Source organism: Oryctolagus cuniculus, chromosome 5 (genome assembly GCF_964237555.1).
Source record: "Oryctolagus cuniculus chromosome 5, mOryCun1.1, whole genome shotgun sequence".
Taxonomy (NCBI): Eukaryota; Metazoa; Chordata; class Mammalia; order Lagomorpha; family Leporidae; genus Oryctolagus; species Oryctolagus cuniculus.
In genome coordinates, this window is record NC_091436.1 from 37,094,060 (window position 1) to 37,116,221 (window position 22,162).

Here is a 22,162-nt window from a genome sequence, read left to right on the forward strand (position 1 = left end):
TTAGCTACATTTTTCCATGAACTCTCAGAAGTACCTACATATAAAATGGAAAAAGTTTTATGATACAAACACAAGATATGAGAATGTTTAGTTGAGAATCAGGAACTAGGAAAGAGATAGAAATACTGTACACTTTTTTAAAGATCCTATTTATTGAGAGGTAGAGTTACAGACAGAGAAAGGAAGAGACAGAGAGAAAGGTCTTCCATCTGCAGATTCAAATGTCCCCAACAGCTGGAGCTGGACCAATCCAAAGCCAGGAGCCAGGAGCTTCTTCCAGCTCTCTTACATGGGTACAAGAATCCAAGCACTTGGGCCATCTTCTACTGATTTCCCAGGCCATAGCAGAGAATTGGATCGGAAGAGGAACAGCAGGGACACGAACCAGCACCCATATAGGATGCTGGCACTGCAGGTGGAGGCTCCTACTACACCATAACACCAGCCCTACACACTTTTCCTTAATCTTTATAAATATGCCTTCTCTCTCTCTCTTCTTTCTATCCATTTCTATTACAGTAGCCAAGAAGGTTATCCATCTATCTATCTATCTTTGTGTGTGTTTCTATTAAAGAAACCATTACTGTCAGAATATAGTATTGCTCACCAATGATATCAATGTGATTCTGCAGACAATGTACAGAAGTCTCAAGAGAAAGAGTTCAAGACCCAGAACAGATGTACTGCAGCTGGTGAAACAGGTCTCATGCTACATTTGTGAAGACCTACATCCAAAACTCTGATTTCTGCTTAACTTTCCAGCAATGAAAAACCTTATGGATTTTTAATGGAGTAAAGGGACAAGGTACATAAGTATTCATAGATCAAAAATGGAAAGCAAAGAAAACAAGAGAAAGTGAAAGGTCAGGGATCTGCCACTGATCCAAATAGTTTTGAAATGAAAACCAGAATAAGAACAAAAGAGAACTAAAACATGGAAATATTAATATATTCTTATGACACTGTGCTATTTCCTTTAGGAAAAAAATTTAATCCAGATTCTCCAGTAGAATCTTGTATTCAGTTCTCTTCCAGTTTTCAAATTTTGGCAAAGACACTACTTTAAAGAAGCAAATGTTTCCATAAAAATAAAAGTGAGAAAAGATTTCTAATTTCCCTTAAAAATTCAAATGCTTTGAATCAGTATTGGAACTAGATTTGTATAGGTACGTTTCTAAAGCATCTAATGATCTACAAGAATTGATTTATAGAGCTTCTCCTCTGGAGAAGAATGAGGCCAGAAGTCAGCGTGCGTATCAGCTACCTCTGTGCTCTTTTTCTCCTTTTGCTCCATTTGGACCTATATTCCAGTGCAGCAATCCCGTATTCTGATGAATTCACCTTGCTGCTCAAAACATCCAAAATTCATAACTATTAAATTTTGAAATAGTAATCCACATTATATATATTAGCATTTTAGATATTAAGTTGCTAATTTAAACTATTAACTAATGTTTAAGATTTATTTATTTATTTGAAAGGCAGAGTTACAGAAAGGCAGAGGCAGAGAGAGAGAGAGAGAGGTCTTCCAGCCACTGGTTCACTCCCCAAATGGCCAGAACAGCTGGGGTTGCGCCGATCCGAAGCCAGGAGCCAGGAGCTTCTTCTGGGTTTCCCACACGGGTGCAAGGGCTCAAGGACTTGGACCATCTTTCACTGATTTTCTAGGCCACAGCAGAGAGCTGGATCAGAAGTGGAGCAGCCGGAACTGGAACCGGTGCCCATATGGGATGCCAGCAATGCAGGTGGCAGCTTTACCTGCTATGCCACAGCACTGGCCCCTAAACTATTTTTTTTTTTTTTTTTTGACAGGCAGAGTGGACAGTGAGAGAGAGAGACAGAGAGAAAGGTCTTCCTTTGCCGTTGGTTCACCCTCCAATGGCCGCCGCGGCCGGCGCGCTGCGGCCGGCGCACCGCGCTGATCCGATGGCAGGAGCCAGGAGCCAGGAGCCAGGTGCTTTTCCTGGTCTCCCATGGGGTGCAGGGCCCAAGCACCTGGGCCATCCTCCACTGCACTCCCTGGCCACAGCAGAGGGCTGGCCTGGAAGAGGGGCAACCGGGACAGAATCCGGTGCCCCGACCGGGACTAGAACCCGGTGTGCCGGCGCCGCTAGGCGGAGGATTAGCCTAGTGAGCCGCGGCGCTAGCTTGGCCCCTAAACTATTAACCATTACATTAACAATGAATTTTCCAGATTTAGAATTTCAGTTTGATTATTTTAAATGGATTGCAATTCTCTGTTGAAGTTCTCCATCTTCCCATCAATTTTGCCCTCATTTTCTTTCTTTTCTTGATCATGTTAATCACAGTTGGTTTTAGGTCTCTGTCTGATAACTGCTGTATCCAAAACACTTAAACATTTATTGTCTGTTTTTCTCTTAGGTACTGGTCATTTTTTCCTGTTTTATAGCATGTCTTGCAATTTTGTAATGAGTGTTTAATATTATGGGTGGATAATTGTGAGGCTCTGCATATATTCCTTCAAAAGGAGCTAGGTTTTCTTTGAGCAGTAACAAAACAAATATGGGGCTGGCGCCGCGGCTCACTAGGCTAATCCTCCGCCTTGTGGCGCCAGCACACCGGGTTCTAGTCCCGATCGGGGCGCCAGATTCTGTCCCGGTTGCCCCTCTTCCAGGCCAGCTCTCTGCTGTGGCCCGGGAGTGCAGTGGAGGATGGCCCAAGTGCTTGGGCCCTGCACCCCATGGGAGACCAGGAGAAGGACCTGGCTCCTGCCATCGGATCAGCACAGTGCGCTAGCCACTGGAGGGTGAACCAACGGCAAAGGAAGACTTTTCTCTCTGTCTCTCTCTCTCACTGTCCACTCTGCCTGTCAAAAAAAAAAAAAAAAAAAAAAAAAAACAAATATGGGTGGATCACTATGATCCTGTCCAGGCCTGATTTATAGCTCTGGTAGGCTTGTCTATTTCAGTTTTCTTAAAATATGGTCTCCACCCCTTGAGAGCCTGAGGTTGCTTCCCAATGCCTCTCTCACAGCACCATGGCAGCATCTGAATTCCCAAGTCTCTCCCCATTTACTACGGGACTACAAAAAAAAGAAAGAAAATCTGAGATCAACCAGATGTTTTCTGGGCTGGGTTTCTTAGAGGTCTTGTCCAGTTTATGTGCACATTAGTAGTTGTCAAATGACTTCAGTAGAATTTATGTGCAGATACTCGAGAAATTTTTCTGCAGTATTCTACTTTGCAGAAGTTGCCCTTCTAACTTACTCCTCTTGCTACTTGTGGTTGCCCCAAATTCTAACTTCTTTCTCCTTAGTCTAGTAAGAATGCCACTTTCTTCCTGTATTTCATTCATCTACACTATAATTTTTTTAAAGATTTATTTATTTGAAAGTCAGAGTTACAAAGAGAAGGAGAGACAGAGAGTGATTTTCCATCCATTGGTTCACTCCCCAGATGGCTGCAATGGCTAGCACTGGATCAGGCTGAAGTCCAGAGTCAGGAACTTCATTCAGGCCACCCATGTGGGTGGCAGGGCCCAAGCATTTATGTCATTTTCCACTGATTTTCCCAGGTCAGTAGCAGGCAGCTGGATCACAAGTGGAGCAGCTGAACTCAAACTGGCACTCATGTGGGATGCCGCCATCCAAGGTCCCAGCCTTACCCGCTACACCCAAATGCTAGCCCCTTGCACTCAGATTTAGAAAGCGCTCTCAGAAAAATATTGAGGGAGAATCTGAGCTCAGCTCATGTGTTCCTCTTCTCTATAAGATCAAAATTATGCCCTAGTTATGTTGGTTGCTGTCCAGTGCTTTCAATTTATTGTCTTGTACATCCTCTCTATCACAACTGCTACTGCAGAAGGATTTATCCATGACAAGTGACCCCATCATAGAAACTGAAGTCTTCAATGCAAGCTTTATTAACAGAAAATCCTTCAAAAATGAGTTGATCCTTCTCAAAGAGGCAAGCACGGATACTCAGATCATGGTATAGCACCAAAAGAGACCACGGTATCCCTGATACAGATTATAAAATTAAATGGGCTTTCTTGTCAGATATGTCTCCAGCAGAAGTAGAGAAGAAACAAAACCTGAATTTTTTTTTTTTTTTTTTTTTTTTTTGACAGGCAGAGTGGACAGTGAGAGAGAGAGACAGAGAGAAAGGTCTTCCTTTGCCGTTGGTTCACCCTCCAATGGCCGCCGCGGCTGGCGCGCTGCGGCCGGCGCACCGCGCTGATCCGATGGCAGGAGCCAGGAGCCAGGTGCTTCTCCTGGTCTCCCATGGGGTGAAGGGCCCAAGCACTTGGGCCATCCTCCACTGCACTCCCTGGCCACAGCAGAGGGCTGGCCTGGAAGAGGGGCAACCGGGACAGAATCCGGCGCCCCGACCGGGACTAGAACCCGGTGTGCCGGCGCCGCTAGGCGGAGGATTAGCCTAGTGAGCCGCGGCGCCGGCTTAAAACCTGAATTTTTCAGGGCTCTCAATTATAGATTCTATACAGGAAGGATATAGTGAGGAAACAAAGTAGCAGACATAACAGAGTGTAATTGTTCAATGACCAGGTCTGGCACTTGTGTCTCTAAGCAAGGCAGCCACTGCCTAGACAGTCAGCTTCTTCATCCACAAATGGAGAGGAAGGCACCCTGTACTCTGTAGAGCTCCAAGAGCTGCAGAAATGCTGAGGCCACATCCAGGCCTCTTCCTTGCAACAACCACAGCCACTCCTCTTGCCTTCTGGGCACTGCATTTATGCAATAGGTCCCATAGTCAGTCATTTGGAAAGCATAAGACTACATGATTCCAAAGACTTTTTCCCCAACCCTATGACATACTCTATGTATACATTTAACTAGATGAGAAAAAAAAAAAGAAAGAAACCATCTAGTTTTACAATCGAGTCCCAAATGGAAGTAGTTTCATGGTGTTTACTTTTCACAGATCTTCAAACACAAATTCCTAAGACCTTCATAATTTAATTCTCATACTTAGTGAATATTTAATATGTATGTTTTAAATTCATCACCATGCTTATTTTCTAAGAACTAATGCCACATCTAAAAGAATGCCTTACTTTATTTAACATTTTTGCATAAATCCTGTTTCAAAGCAAAATAATTTAGTAACTAACCTGCTAATTATGAAGTTTATGAAGTTTTTACAAGGTTAAAACATATTTGCCCTGTTTCTCATTTAATGATCCTTAACATGGTTAAATAACATTTAAAAGAAAGATCATTAGAGCAGAGATACCCCTCTCTAGAAAGTAAGCTTCCGGGGCTGGCGCTGCGGCACAGCGGGTTAACGCCCTGGCCTGAAGTGCCGGCATCCCATATGGGCACCGGTTCTAGTCCCGGCCGCTCCACTTCCGATCCAGCTCTCTGCTACGGCCTGGAAAAGCAGTAAAAGATGGCCCAAGTCCTTGGGCCCTTGCACCCGTGTGTGAGACCCGGAAGAAGTTCCTGGCTTCGGACTGGTGCAGTTCTGGCCATTGCGGCCAATTTGTGAAGTGAACCATCGGATGGAAGACCTCTCTCTTTCTCTCTCTGCCTATCCTCTCTGTGTGTAACTCTGACTCTCAAGTAAAAAATAAAGAAATCTTTAAAAAAAAAAAAAAAGAAAGAAAGTTTCCACTTAATATTTGTTTTTTGTTAGTATTTTAATAAGGGACAGTAAATATTTATTGATAATATTTAATCATTAAAGAAAGTATAATAATACCTAACACTCTGAAGGCCCTCACTGTATGAGTATACCTTATCCAAAATGCTTGGGAACAGAACTGTTTCAGATTTTTTTTCTTAGAATTTTGGAGTATTTGCATATACTATATATGATGAGACATTTTGGAGATGGAACCAAAGTCTAAACATGAATTCATTTATGTTTCATAAACATCTTATATACATAGCCTAATGGCAATTCTATATTTTATTAAATTTTTATTTAAGAGGCAGCGAGACAAAGAGAAAAACAGAAAGGTAGGTAGGTAGGTAGATAGAAAGAGCAAGTTTCCATCTGCTGATTTACTCCCTAAAATGCCCAAAATAACCTAGACTAGGCACGGCTGAATCCAGGAGCTAGGAACACAATCCAGATCTCCCACATGGGTGGCAGGAACCCAGTGACTTAAGTCATCACAGCTGCCTCATCAGTAGCAAGCTGGAGTCTGAAGCTGGAGACAAACACTGAGCCCAGGCACTCTGATGTGGGAGACAAGCATCTTAACTGACTTCTCGGCCACAAGCTCAAACACCCACCCCCTACACAATATTTCTTAATAACTTCGCATTTTAACAGCAATTCATCCTATGATGTCAGGTCTAGAACTGCCTCGTTGTAGCATCATGCCAGTGCTCAAAAAGACTCAGCTGCTGGAACATTTTGGATTTCAAAGTTTTGGATTAGGGATGCTCAATCTGTCTATATGTCAACAGTATTCAAAACACCCATCCCCCAAAACAGGTTCTGCTACAATTCCTCATTCTTCAGAAAGACAAAGCTCTCAGGGGTGTGAGGGGTAGAACAAGGCTGACTAAGAGATCTGTCTCCAGAGCCCATGTTGGAATGCACTGTGCCCCACTTTTGTACGTCAGCAGCCACTACAGGTACTTGATGCCTTATGAATGAAACCAACCACGATGGTGATAGCCACAAAAAACAGTGATAAGTTAGTATTCATTTTACTCTTTTTCATTTATGTTTGTTTCCTTCGAGTATATTTTTGCACTATAAATAAGGCTGGATGACATCAGAAAAGAAAGCAATAGAGACTGAATTAAAATCAAGAGAGCCATACTTCATCCTAGTTCTACCATTCCCTAGTCATGTAGCTTTGGACATGTCCTTAAATAAACAGTCTACAACTTAACAGGAAAAATCCCAAATTTTGTCTACATGAAAACTCACATGAGTTTTAGGGAATATCAATCATATTATTAATCACCAAATAACATTGGAGTGATTATCATTAAAGGATTAACTATAAGTAGTATTTCTATTTTAATTTCTATTAAACAGTCCTAAACTGAACTTTAAAAAAAATCTACCCTACAATAATTTAGAAATGGTTTTCTTTGTTTTGTGGGACTTATCCTATATTAGATAAGAATAAAATGCTCAATACTTCCTGTATGATCATTTTTTGTTCTACAAATTCCAGAGGAGTAACCACACCAAAGGAATTTAGCAACAAACTTCAGAAGATAGAGTGATTGGCAAATATCATTTAAATTTTATTTATATTATAGGACAGATGCCTTACCTTTTGTTTTAAGAAAAAGACAATTTAAGGACAATTCCAAGATGGCAGAATAGGGAGGGAGCTAGTTTAAAAAAAAAAAAAAAAAGTAGAGAGAGTGCAATTTCAGGAAAGAATTAGGGAGAAAACTGCAGAAAACACCTCACAAATTAGAGGGACACTGTGCATCTATGTGGAGGGTGTAGACACACACAACTCAGGACCCCAGCAGAGCTAAGAGCCTCAGCACCAGCTTTGGAGAGTGAGGTGAGACCAGACTGCATCAGCCCAAGCCACGGGCAATAAAGCTGCAGGAAGACCCTGGTGTGGGTCTGGCCTGGAGCCAAGTGGGAGAGTGTACTTGCTGATCTAGAGGGCATAAATTGAGGGGAGCCACATTTCTCTCTCCCCGACTACTCAGCACTGGCATCCTGTGAGACAACCTGAGAGAGGGCAGACACCATTTTGGAAATATGTAACAGCTATGTTAGCTTGCATCTGCATGCCCAGCAACCAGCTAAAAGGAGATGCCTGAGTCTGACTGGGAGAATTGACAGGGGGCTGGGCACTCATGACCGTGACAGCCCTGTGTTCGGGGACAGACTGTGAAAACACTATGGCTGCATGGGAGGACACAGGGTATGCTGTGTCTCTGTGCACTCACTGTAGGTGGCTCCACACACTCAGGGCTCCCTGATTGCCTGGGTGAGAGTCTTTGCTGCAGGAGCTGGGCTCACACTGAGGACTGTACAGATCCTTTGTGTAGTTCTTGCAGCAGTGCAGATGAATATTATACCCACTGGGGCTAGCTCCCAAGCACTGGTTGGAGGAGAGGAGGTGAGTGTGAGTCTATGTCAACAGAAATGATCAAACCTCCCCCTTGATTAAAAAAGAGAGATTTAACATGCCCAACTTGGGTGCCACCTTATACAATCCTCTCACCCTGGAGCTCTGTTCACAGAGCTCCCAGGCCACACCCAGCACACACCTCTGGCTATTCACTGAAAGCAGACACTCCACTAAGTCACAGAGGCATAGTACAAAGATAAAAGCCATTACAGGAGAAAAATTTTAAAAAGTATCTCCACAAATGCCTAAAAATAAACACAGAAATTCAAGAATAAAGAATAAGGAAGACAGGGGCCAGTGCTGTGGTGTAGTGGGTAAAGTTGCCGCCTGCAGTGCTGGCATCCCACATGGGCACCAGCTCAAGTCCCAGCTGCTCCGTTTCTAATCCAGCTCTCTGTCATGGCCCGGGAAAGCAGTGGAAGACAGCCTAAGTCCTTGGGTCCCTGAACCTATGTGGGAGAACTGGAAGAAGCTCCTGGATCCTGGATTTAGATGCCCAGCTCCAGCCATTGTGGCCATTTGGGGAGTGAACCAGCAGTTGGAAGACCTCCCTCCTCTCTGCTTCTCCCTCTCTGTAACTCTGTCTTTCAAATAAATAAATAAATCTTTTAAAAAAAGAATAAGGAAGACAACATGATACCCCAAAGGAACACTTCAATACTAGAACTACAACACTTCAATACTAGAATGTGAAGATGAAGAGACTGAAGAAATGCCGGAAATGTAATACAGAAAATTGATCATAAGATTACTTAGAAGTAATCAGACGCAATCCATGAATTAAAGAAATCTACACATGACATGAATAAAAATTTTTCCCATGAAATTGAGATTTTTAAATAGAAATACTGAAAATGAAGAATGCCATAGATCAAATAAAAAATGCAGTGGAAGGCCTTGACAACAGACTTGGTGAGGCAGAACAAAGAATATCTGGGTTGGAAGACAAATTTCTGGAAATTTACAGTCAGACCAGAAAAAAAAAAAAAGAAATTAGACAACTAAAAAACAGTGTCGGAGATTTATGGGGTACTATCAAGCAACCCAACACACGGTCTTAGGAGTTCCCAAAGGCATGGAAAGACGGACTGAATTAGAAGGCCTTTTTAGTGAAATAATTACGGAAAACTTCCATAATTTGGGGAATGAAAGGAACGTTCAACTACAGGAAACACATAGAACTCCTAATAGATGTGATCAGAAAAGATCTTCACCACAACACATTGTAGTCAAACTCTTAGACCTGTTTGTTCTTCAAGAATAAAAAGATGTTTTAATACTTCATTGCTATTGGATGTCCTCTGTAGATAAACCACATAGTGGGAGAATCATAAAAAGATGAAGAAATATCATCACTGCCTCATTAACTCAACACATATTTACTGTGCTTTGTGGATTTTTCACATGCCTGGCATGTGGCAAATTGTAAAAAGAAAAAAATAACACAGTATTTATTAAAGCAAGAGGATGAACAGAAAAATCACAAAAACATAAGCATTAAGTCTTTTTTTATCCTATACTGTGGCAATCATCTTCCAAATATTCTCTAAGCACTGAAAACTATGAAAAAGCAAATTGTGAGAGTGTGTGTGTGTGTGTATGTGTGTGTGTGTGTGTGTATTCCAAAAGACTAGAGGACTGAGTGAAGGGTAATATATTCAGCATCAATATAACAGTAATTAGGAATCTGGCTCCTAAAACGCAGTCCCTGCCTAAATCTTACAACTCATCCCCATATTGTTTCACATCAAAGCAGCCCTTCTACTCTCTTCCATAGGAGTCAGGTATTCCCAGAGTCAAGACTGTTAATTACCATTCCAGATGTCTGGGGCATCCAGGCTGCCAGTCTCCTCCTAAGTCTTTAACCCAACTGTTCTAAATTCATACAAAATTAAGTGTCATCAATTAAACTTTTGATTCATAGATGCCTTCCTCCTGCACACAGATTACAACCTCCAAGTGAACAAGAACCAGGGAACGTTTTACTACTCACCATATTTAACAAGTGGTAGAAATATACCAACTGCTTAAAATATTTGTGAATTACTTATTTCCTTAGGAAGTAAATGACAATAAATAACTAGTTGAGTTTTAACATAGACACTTAAATAAACTTATTAATCTGAGAGTTTCACACTAAAATCTTATTATGTCTGAAGTTAGGTGACTTTAGAACCAGCATTGTGCAGCAGGTATAGCTACTGCCTGTAACACTAGCATCCCATATGGGTGCTGGTTTGAGTCCTGGCTGCTCCATTTGGGATCCACCTCCCTGCTAATGCACCTGGGAAAGCAGCAAAAGATGGCCCAAGTGTTTGGGCCCCTGCCACCCACATGGGAGATCCAGATAGAGCTCCTGGCCCCCCGCTTCCACCTGACCCACCCCTTGCCATTGTGGCCACCTGGGTAGTAAGCCAATGGATGGAAAACCTCTCTCTCTCTCTCTCTCTCTCTCTCCCTCCCTCTCTCTCTCTGTAACTCTGACTTTCAAATAAATACATTTTTAAAAATAAAAAATACAGTCAGGCAACTTTGACAACCACATTCATTTTTAAAATTCCATCAGCAGCAGTTAGTCAATCACTAACTTTTCCTAAATACGTACCAGTATTTCTATCCAATATTCTAGAGAATCATTTACTTTAGCAAATTATGGCTTAAGCAAAACAAACACTGTATTCCTCTAGTATCCTTAAAAACATAAACTTACCAGGTATGAATATATAATCCTCAGAACTTTGATTTATATAATCAATAAATATAAAATACTGACCTATGACCTGATATAAACATACTATAAATCATCAAGGTTCCTAAGACTTTAGTAATTATACAATTTTATTTAAAAATAGACTATTTATAGAATATTTTAAAGTTGAAGTTAGTTCCCAGACTTACATAAGGAATCCATTCAAAGGTGCATGTGTTTATACTCAATGCTATGTGAGAGGTTATTCACAAATACTCAGAAGTCAACTTCCAAGAAACACTTTAAATTACCTAAAAACTTTAAAAAAGTAGCAACTTGCCAGTAAACTTCCCTGTGATCTTTGATATCTTTAAATCAAAAAAGAATTTCTATAACCTTTCCCTTCCAAAATTTGAGAGCTTACAGAAAGACTCTCCCTCAAAATTCCCAAAAATGTTATGATTTTCTAAATATTCCATGAGGCTTAAAAAAAGGGGGAAGCAAAAACTAGGAAAATCAGTTTTATTCTAGTACTGTAATTGAATTAAAAAGTGCTATGAATAATTGCATCAGAAAATATTATGTGGAAGTAAAACCATCTCTCAGGCTGGTGACGTCTGTATCAGTTTATGACATCTTGTGATACAATATTAAGAAACTGTTTATTAAGAAGGGGAGAAAAACATACTGGATCACGAAACTGATCATTGGCAAGATGGACCACCTCATGGCAAGACCTGAGTCAGCTTGAAGAACCCAGGTCTTCTCTGTGACCTGCTCTGCATTTCACTATGGTACTTTATTTTTTTAAAAGATTGACTGATTGATTTAAAAGGCAGAGTTGAGAAAGGCAGAGATGGAGAGAAAGGTTTTCCATCCACTGGTTCACTCCCCCAATGGCCGCAATGGCCGAAGCTGCGTTAATCTGCCACCAGGAGCCAGGAGTTTCCTCAGGGTCTCCCACGTGGGTGCAGGAGCCCAAGGACTTGGAACATCTTCTACTGCTTTGTCAGACCATAGCAGAGAGCTAGATCAGAAGTGGAGCAGCTGGCACTTGAATTGGCACCAAAATGGGATGCTGGCGCTGCAAGAAGCAGCTTTACCCGCTACACCACGATGGCAGCCCCTCACTATGGTACTTTCATCCTTGATTTCCACACACTGGTCTCTTAGAACACAGGTACTCCCCAGATTCCCACAGTATCTCCAAAACCACACATCCTCACACCACTTGCCCATGCTGCTTACCAGGTTGCATATCTTGACCACTTCTGGTTCCAAGACTATCTGTGTGCACATGTATGTGTAGATGGATCTCATCTGCAATACCTAAGTTCAGCATGGAAAAAAAAAAAAAACCTTAGAGATAAAGATCAAAGTTTTAATACAATGGAATATATATTAAGATACTTACAATAGGCTGACGCCATGGTTCAATAGGCTAATCCTCTGCCTGCGGCACCGGCACACTGGGTTCTAGTCCCAGTCGGGGCGCCGGATTCTGTCCCAGTTGCTCCTCTTCCAGTCCAGCTCTCTGCTGTGGCCCGGGAAGGCAGTGGAGGATGGCCCAGGTCCTTGGGCCCTGCACCCCATGGGAGACCAGGAGAAGCACCTGGCTCCTGGCTTCAGATCAGTGCGGTGCGCTGGCCACAGCGTGCCGGCCGCAGTGGCCATTGGGGGGTGAACCAACAGAAAAGGAAGACCTTTCTCTCAGTCTCTCTCTCTCTCTCACTGTCCACTCTGCCTGTCAAAAAGAAAAAAAAAGATACTAACTATAAAACATATAGTAATGATAAAAATTATTTCCATAAGTATGTGTTTCACTGTATACATGTATATGTGTGAGTGTCACTGCATTTGCTCAAATAAAATAAAACTTTATTTGGGGGGCCGCCATTGTGGTGTAATTGGTAAAGTCGCCAGCAATGCCAGCATCCCCCATGGGTGCCAGCTTGAGTCCAGGCTGCTTCACTTCCAATCCAGCTCCCTGCTGCTGAGCTTGGGTAAGCAGTGGAAGATAGCCCAAGGGCTTGGGCCCCTGCCACCCACATGGGAGACCTGCAGGAAGCTCCTGGATCTTGACTTTGGCCTGGCCCTGCCCTGGCATTTTTGGCAATCTGGGGAGTAGACCAGGGAATGGAAGATCTATCTCTTCATCTCTCTCTCTCTCTCGGTCCCTCCCTGTCTGTAATTCTACCTTTCAAGTAAATTTTTTTAAAAAAAGTTTATTTGGTATAAATATATGCCACACTTCCTCCAATTAATAGAATAACTATGTCAGTAAAAAGACATGAAATAATATAACATGGTAAGTTACTCATTGGAATGGAGCCAAACACAAGGTGAAAAACAAGGAGTGAGGTGATAGTGGTGGCTAGTGACAGGTAAGAACGAAGATGGGAACCAGACAAAGGGCTTTATCATAGAGGCAAGGGAAGCCAAATGGCAGTCTGGAGCAGTGACTAAGAACGAAGCACTTTGCATTGAAAGATTCTTCAGGCAGCAATGGAAAGAATGAACTAAGGAGGGCAGTAAGGCAGGTCCAAAGACAAGTTAACAACAGGAAGACAAATGACGTGTAGGCAAAGATGTGAAGGATGTGACATGTCTGGGAGATACAATGAGAGATGAGCTCAAAGAGCTTGATGGTCAACTAAATATAAGGAATGAAAGAGAAATAAGAATGATGGACAATGCACCTTCTTCAGTAGGAAGTGAGTGGAAAACCAGTGGTTCCCATCAGTAAGAGCAGGAACTCACATAAAGGGAGCAGACGTGACTGGTGCAGACAGGGCTTACTTTAAGATCTGTGTAAGATGTCCAGATTAATGTCCTGGTAACAATACAAATGAACTCAGAACAGTTTCTGTCCAGGACAGGGAACACGGAACCATCAATAATGTGGCCACTAAAAAGCAATTAAGTAAGAAGGACCAAGGACAAAAGACTATGAAGTCTCTCGTATTACAGGGGTAGGTAGAGAGAAATGAATATGCAATAGAGACTAAAGGAGATGAGATGGACAAAGCATACAATTCAACTACAATGCCCACAGAGTGATCAAGCTCAATGAGTTCTGAAAAGAATCTGTTGGACTTGGCAATGAAGAGGTTATTTGGTGGCAGTTTCCAATGGTAGAGTCAGGAGCTTTATCACAGTGCATTGAAATATTAGACAGAAGGTGAATATTTGGAGACAGTAAATACAAGGAGTGTGTGTGTGTGTGTGTGTGTGTGTGTGTGTTAGGAACTTCAGTGTGAAAAAAGCAGTGTCTAGAGGGTTGTGAAGGCTAAAAGGAAGGTTGCTCTGGTTGTTTGAAGTAATTTTTTTAATATTTATATGAGAGGATTGTGCTGAGAAGGCATTAGAAAACAGATTGAAAGGCAGGAAGAGTAAGGGGTAAAGAGAGAACAGTGTTTCTTAGAAGGCAGAGGGAAGTTGGATCAAAAGAAAAGCAGAGGTCTGAACTGGTCCTGTCCAGTCAAATGGTCTGCAGCAATGGAATGGTTCTCTGTGGTGCCCAGTATGATAACCACTAGCTGTACTCATATGCAGCTACTGAGCCCTTGAAATGCGAGTAGTACAACTGAGGAACTGCACTTTTGAATTTAAATAGGTGCATATTGCTACAGAATTGAATACTACAGGTCCTCACTAGAAGAATGAACATGAGGTTGAGGACCCATCATTTAGGAGATAAAGGCTGGGCTCATGTTTGATGGTCTCATGTAGAAAGGCAGATTAACTGAAAGGCAGAGGAGTAGTGACAAGATAGGACCCTGGAGAGAAGCTGTAAGGTTTCCAATGGACACAAAGAACTGACCAGAACAATTAAAAAACAGAACTGCAGAACTAAGGACCCAGTTAAGACGCAAGACCACTAAGGTAGTACAGTACAGGAACAGCTAAGACATGTGGCTGGCTTGAAACCAAAGTTGATAAACTGAATGACAGAAATGTTAATAAGAGATTGTTGACATCAAACATTGTGCCATGGACTTAGAAGGAAACCAAGCTATATGTTCAGGAGAAAAGCAAGAGGCAAGAAAACAAAGTCTCAAATAGGTCAAAGAACTGATGTAAAGGATAAGTGAGGGGCCGGCACTGTGACATAGCAGGTGAGGCTGCCATATGCAGTGCCGGCATCCCATGTGGGTGTCAGTTCGAGTCTCAGCTGCTCCACTTCTGATCCAGCTCTCTGCTGTGGCCTGGGAAGGCAGTGGAGGATGGCCCAGTCCTTGGGCCACTGTGCCCATGTGGGATGACCCACAGGAAGCTCCTGGCTCCTGGCTTCAGAAGGGCACAGCTCCGGCCATTGCAGCCAATTGGGGGGTGCACCAGCAAATGGAAGACCTCTCTCTCTCTCTGCCTCTCCTCTCTGTAACTCTGACTTTCAAAATAAATAAATAAATAAAATCTTTAAAACAAAAAAAAAGGTGGGGGGATAAATAAGAGAGAGACAGCAGGAGTATATGGATGAATTAAGACCAAAAAGGATGGAGTCCCTCTATGTAATGGCAAGGTTTAGCTCAACTTCCAAAGGCTTAGCAGTAGTAACCTAGAAATGAGATTGGACAGCCATCTGTGTAGGATTGGGATAACAGGTATGTGGCAGAGAGACTAATAATAATCTGCCACCTATAAGCTGAAGACCCAGGAGAAGCAACACACAGCTTGAAGGCATAAGAGCTTAAGAGGTAATGGTGGATCCCAGTCTGAAGCTTTAGAAGCCATAGTTCAGAGAACAAGAGAAGGCGGGGTCCCAACTCAAGCAGCCAGGAAGAGAGAGGGCCAATCCAGCCTTTCTCCACCTACTTGTTGTAGTCAGGCCATCAGTGGATTGGATGATGTCTACCCACACTGGACAGAGCATTGGGTTTTATTCAGCCCATTATTTCAAATGCTAATCTCTTTCCAGAAACACTCTCACAGACCCAGATCTGCCTATGTCATGGCCCAGTCAAGTTGACACAGGAAATTAACAATCACAGGTGCCATGGAAGAATATGAGCCAGGTCACAAAGTGCCAAACTGGGCAGGCCGGAAGAGTGTGAGTCAACTGAGACAGACCAGGAGGCCCTGAAGGAGGACTTCTGGGGGAGATGCAGAGAGTCAGAGGTAGTCAACCATCAACAGAGATGATCCCATACCCTTAGAGAAGTTCCCGCTGGTATCACAATCAAATTAGTCAACTTCAAAGATCCTCCAGCTGGTTTACTCAGGGTTTGTGTTGTGTCTCACTTTCTTCACAGAGGGAGAACAAATAGCTACAATTTCCATTAGCAGTATTATAAAATCAGGTTGTGGCTTATACAGCTAAAGACAAGCATTCTCTCTCTCCCTCTCTCTCTCTCTCACACACACGCACACACACACACTTTAGGACTTTAATAGCTAAAACTGGGAACTTAGATGTTTCCTTTCTCCTACAGTGTCAACACTGCCTGTGTGCGCATGCCAGATACACACACATACACTCACATGTCCATGTCACACACAGATGCTTTCCAGACACTGCTTTTGCAACTATCACAAAAACTATTAAACCAAGATTGAACAGTATCCTAGTTCTTATTTATATATAACTAGTTCTATTTTTGTGAATATTAATATAATGTGTTTAGATACTTTAGATATGGATACCTTAAATAATAATTGATACCAAATTCTTTAAACTGTATTCTCTCTTTCAAGAACTTTTACTGCCCCCTGTGGCAATCTGATGACAAAAAAAAAAAAAAAAAAAAAAAAAAAAAAAAAAAAAAAAAAAAAAAAAAAACAGAAATACAGTATCCTAAAGATAGACTCACAATTCATAAATAAATCACTCACAAGTTAAATAATGGTATGTATCTCGCTAGAAAAAGCCTGTCCAGATGAACAGCCACAATACTCTTTTCTTTCAGTGTAATCTGCATAACATATGACTTGGAAAGCCTTTGGGGCTAAGGGCAAATGTGCCAAGGTAGAAATTTAGTATCTGGAAATATTTAAAGGTAAACTATAAAGTAAGTTTTACTTTACTTAGCAAAGAGTTACTGAGTGCTTACTTTGTGATGAACACTGCTCTAAGTTCTTGACCAGATTCTTGGAATTTAATCCTTGAAAACTGCCACATCAATTTTATGACCATATTACCAACTGGGTGCTATTATTATCTTCAGGTTAAGAAAAACCAATGGAAATTTAGTGAGACTAAGTAGTTTACTTGGCTCAATGCCATGCATTTAATAACACAGCTAAGTGGTGAAACAGAGGGAAAAAATCTTTTTTAAACAGTGAGAAAGAAATATCAAGCCCAGAAAATTCTATATTCAGATAAATTTATCATTACATATATTGATAGGACATTAGAATTCAAGATAAAAGTTTGGCCTCAATAAATCCAAAGTAATAGCTAATTTTATGAAATTCTGTAAACCATAGAATTAACTTATTTTAAGTTATGAAATTTCACCCTGGAATATCAAACTAATATTGCTAAAAAGTTTGCTTAGTTAAGTATATCAGGCTCATTGATGAAATGTAGACATCAAAGTTGTTTTAAAACCCAGCTATGGGTGTCTCTCCCTCTCCTCTGCTTTTCTGCACTTGTTTAGCTAGTTGGGCTGCTCCAACAGTCATGTTTCCCTACCACCACCCAGTCAGGAAAAATGAGGAACCTCAAGCAAAAACGACCCCAGCAACGTTTCTCTGAAGGCCACCAGGTGATGTGCCTGTCAATGCACTTGGGGCAGTGCTGCAGCCTTGTGGCCCCCTGTCCTCACATGCAGAGTCTAAGAATTCCTCTTCTCCTTGGCACTTACTATAGACACAATGGCTTCCAGATGGCCATTTCTGCTCAATGTAAGGTTGTTTTCCCTTCTTGGAAAGTTGGAAGTGCTGATGAGGAATATTAGAGTTCAGAGATCTTGAGTCCTCTTTAGACGAAGGCCAGGCTTTGGGGAATAAAACAAGAACGTCTGAGAGGCCCCTGCTGTGGGCCCCTCCCCACTCTGGCAGCTACTTCAGAAGCTGGCCAGGAAAACCCTGCTTGACTGGTGAGGGAGGGACATGGCTGGAAAGCCAACAGAGGATACACTGGGTCGTGGCAGTGCCCGGCCCCACTTCAAAATAAGATTGGTTCAAAGTCTGTCTGAAGCTGGACCGGAATTCCGATTGCTTGTTTACCTGCTGAGCTGAAAGGGAGCAGCTGGAGCCTCAGCAATCAGCCATATATGTAAACCACAGGGCCAAACACAATCAAGGAAAAGGAGCATAGAGCCATCAAAAATGTAGGGAACACCACCAAAGATTCCCTTGGACAAAATACACCTGCATAACGGTGAAATACTCCCAGGCACTGGTAAGTCTATAGTTATGTGAAACTTCATCCTATAGCTGTTAACTTCCCCACACTTACACTGGGAATTCCTTCAGAACCTGCCATTCCTAGACAACACTGTCAGGCTATTCCATGCATACTTATGATATAGATCACATTCCTTCAACAACCTGAAACTAAGGATGATTCACATCAAGTCATTCCATGGCTAATGACAAGGTGAAAGCTACAAGCCGGAAATACAGAATATATCCACTGCACTGTCAGTTCATTAAACAAACACTATGCTGGTAACAGGCTAGGACATGTTTACTAAGGGATCCTCATGAAAAACCTACATGTAGTGTAGATATTGCTTCAGTGCTGATGTCTTGTCCCAGACTCTCTCACAATATTATTCATAAGCTTATCAGTGAATGATGCAATTATTCAAGAAGATTTGACAATGTCTGTGGTTGGTCCCAGTCTCAACCTAAACAAGACTGCACAGCGTCAGACTGAAGCCTGTCAGTGTGGGCTGAAGCTGATGTCACCCCAGAGCACGCCCTGATAGGAAGCCTCCCAAACATAGCCGTCATCTTGATTCACTTTTCCTTTTATAGCAACATCAGTTCATTTGTGGGTAAGAAACAACACATCTGTCTGCAGCAAAAAATTGTAAAAATTTTAATTGCTAAGAAAAAAAAATCTGTCTACACCCATGTCTCTCTCCTAATACAGATCAGTAAACATTATCTTTCTAATTCATGCTTCTCTCAGATCACATCATAATATTGACTCTCAATCAGCCCATAGACATTCCATACGCCTTCAGGGGTATGTTCTTGAGGAGTTTAAGAAGGGGATATTTAGTGCAGCAGCTCAGCTGCTATTTGGGAAGCCAGTACCCCAAATCAAAGTGCCTTGGTTCAAGGTCTGACTCTGCTTCACAAACTTCCTGGTAATGTGCACACTGGGAGGCAGCAGGTGATAGCTCAGTTAGTTGAGTCCTTGTATGGCACAGGAGAGACTACCTTCTGGCTTTGGCCTGGCCCAACCCACTCTGTTGCCTGCATTTGGGGAGTGAACCAGTAGATGAAGATCTCTCTCTCTCTCTTCTCTCTGCCTTTCAAATAATAAAAGTTTTAATTATTTTAAAAATTTCTAAAGAGTTTACAAATAGTTGTTATAACTGCCTTGAGGACACACAGTAGTCTCTGAACACTGTGTACGGAATATAAAGAAAAGCAGCAGTGAAGTTTGGAAGAAAAAGCAAGATTGTTCACTTACAAAGAACTGATTCACACATTCCTGCTGCACCTGTGGCCAAGCCCATGTTATAAGTAGCATCCTGGCACCTCAATTTCATGACCTTCCAGATGGGGAGGGTAGTATCTCATGTTATAAAACCTAAAAAAAAAATAGTGCATGTCAAAGGAGTTCATAAATTAAAGATTTCTACATACACAGAAGGTGATACAGTCAAAACCATGTTTCTGTTCCATGCACTCAGAGCACTAAGAAGCATTCATGTTTAATCAGACAAAATTGGCATTGTACATTCTAATGTCAAATTACACAAAGCATTAGTTTACTTTGAATTCAGCTCTGATGGTGTCAAGAGTATAAACAGAAAATTACTTTCTTCACATATAAGATACATTACTCAAAAAAGCTTTATCCACGCATTCAAATTTCAAAACATAATTTCCATAAGCATAGTTATATAAAAATTCATCCATAGGAAAATGGTTTAGAAACTCTTTAGACAATGTGAACTTAGTTTTCAGCACACTGAAGCATACTGGCTGCCAGTTTTCTTTTGATTTGAAAACTCACTTGTCCGTCTCATGGTAGCAAAATTCACATTAAAAAAAAATGCATGAAACAAAACTGCCAAAGCAATGTATGTACAGTATAAAGGTCTTTGGCATATTAAGCCAAAGAACACTACCTTGACTCCTGAGAAGTATATCCACAGAAAATATCGTGTACACAGGCAATGATACAGTTTAGTTGTTTCTTTCTCATGTATACTCCATATTCTTGTTAGTGAAGCCCACACATTTCTCATTGAGGAAAAAACTATTTGAAACTTTCTAATTCCATCCTTCCCAAAAAGTAAATGAAAACGATATAGTGGAAATGAAAGCTGTAGATGTCATGTGGTGACAAAAATAAACCAGATAGGGTTTCTTATATGTGTCCTGAAAGCTATGATTAAAGCAGAAATGCACTATCATATTCTTATCATATGGGATGACATGCAAGAAAATGCAAGAGGCATAAAACAAAGGTTCACTAGCCTCTATCAATTCTGAGTATCTACCGTGAAAAATGAAGAAGTGGGATTGGATTCTCTCTCATCTTGTTGCAAGACACACATTAAAATCCCTGTAAAGAATGACGGTGTTACAAAGTCAGACTGCGATGGGCTGCAGAGAGCCACTCAGAGTTGGACTTAGTCTTAAGGGTAAGGAAGAGCCACAGAAGAGTGGAAGAAGAGAGTGATCTTAAAACCCTGATGCCTTCTACGGAAGTGGTTTCATTAAAAGGGTCTCCCTGAGCTGCCCTACAACTGTGAGCAGGTGGACATTGTAAGCTCAGAGGAGTAAGGGCTGTCCTTGAGCTCACCTAGCAGGTTTGGAACTTAGTCTTCAGTTTTACAGCCTGTCTTCCCAGGTTCTTTCTAATGGTTTTCAAAAAGTGTGCCAGGAAGTCCTGGCATTGTAAAAGGTGGCCTCGGGTCTCTTGGCTAGAGAGGCACCTTTCCAAGGATGAAATGGGTTCTAGCTTATTCTATCCCAGCCCCCCACCCTATGCAGACTCCCTGAGGACACATTCAAGGCTAGGAGAGTACAGATCTCTTAGTACAGAGATTTCAAAAATTTTTTGCAACAAAATAAACTTATCTTTTAATCCCCTTTTTCCAGGACCTTGTTGAAGGATCTTGGTATTTTACATCAGTTCTTTTAAAATATTTGTCCATTCATTTACTCCCATTTTTCAAAACAAGTGAGCTGGTCTTAGTCCTCCCTCCACCCTCTTGAATAGATCACTCCAAATCACACATTTTAAAGAACAGTTACCTGCAAGTCCTTTTATTCCCAGTCCCTTAACTATCACCTTAAGTATCATCAAGGGATCTCACATTCAGTATGATAAAACAAAGTGTGGTAAATACTCCTGGCTACTAACTTATAGTGAGTGTGAATTTCTAGAGAAAGTGGTAGAACCCACCATGTCCAGCACTAGCAACTATGTTCTCAGGCCCCAATTAAAATCAGTAAAGGTCAGCTAGAGAAAACAGAGAATTCTACATGAAATTTATATACACACACACACACACACACACACTAATTAAATTAACAATGTAAGTGGAAAATTATAAAGGAAATATCTAATTAAATTTGTTTTTCCTATCTCACTCCTCCAGCACCAAATTCATCTGCAAGCAGGGAAAGGAACAGGCAAACATAAACCATAAACCACATGGAACTTGACTGCCTCCTGACAAATATCTTTGCATCAGAAATATCCCAAGAAAGCCAGAAAATTAATCATAAGGAGGAAAAAGCATGAAGGTAATGAATGTAATTTGGATAGTAAACATCCGCACTTCTTTCCCTGCTCTGAACTCCCAGCAAGTATGCCCTCTCCTTAACCTTCATCTCAAGCAAACAGAAGGTCATGAAAACCAAACCAGGGACCCTGCAGATTTTAGAATATTTATTACTATCTTCAAAAGCCTCTGGCATACCACTTTTTTTTTTTTTTTTTTGGTGTAATTCATTTACATGATTGAATTTGAGGCACATCAGAAACATTAGAAGCCCACTGCCGATCCACCGAAGGGACAAATCGCTCACTGTCCAGATGCCCATATACGGCCAGATTTCCTATAAGTCTGACAGCTCTATGCATGCATTGCGTATGGCTCTTGGCTCTGAGTCACATTCCTCCGGTATGTTTCCCTGGGAGCTTTGATTTCCGCTTTGAGGGCTGGCTCTGACTCCTACTTGCTCTTATAAGAAAATGTCTACAACTGAAAGTTGAAAATGTGCAAGATTCCTTCTTTAAGTACACAAACACTCCAAGTCTGGCCACTTTCCTGTAAGCCT

The 22,162-nt window shown here is 41.6% G+C and overlaps 1 long non-coding RNA gene across 4 annotated transcripts in view; it reads right to left on the reverse strand.

Annotated features, from left to right (window-relative positions):
• LOC103349888 (uncharacterized) overlaps window positions 1-22,162 on the reverse strand; it is an 85,159-nt gene that overhangs the window by 60,333 nt on the left and 2,664 nt on the right. For all 4 annotated transcript variants that reach the window (XR_011388521.1, XR_011388523.1, XR_011388522.1 and 1 more), the window contains exons 2-4: window positions 19,332-19,451; window positions 12,153-12,482; window positions 11,987-12,067 (exon numbers count right to left, since the gene is read on the reverse strand). This is a non-coding gene — a long non-coding RNA (uncharacterized lncRNA). The remainder of the gene's footprint in view (window positions 1-11,986; window positions 12,068-12,152; window positions 12,483-19,331; window positions 19,452-22,162) is intronic.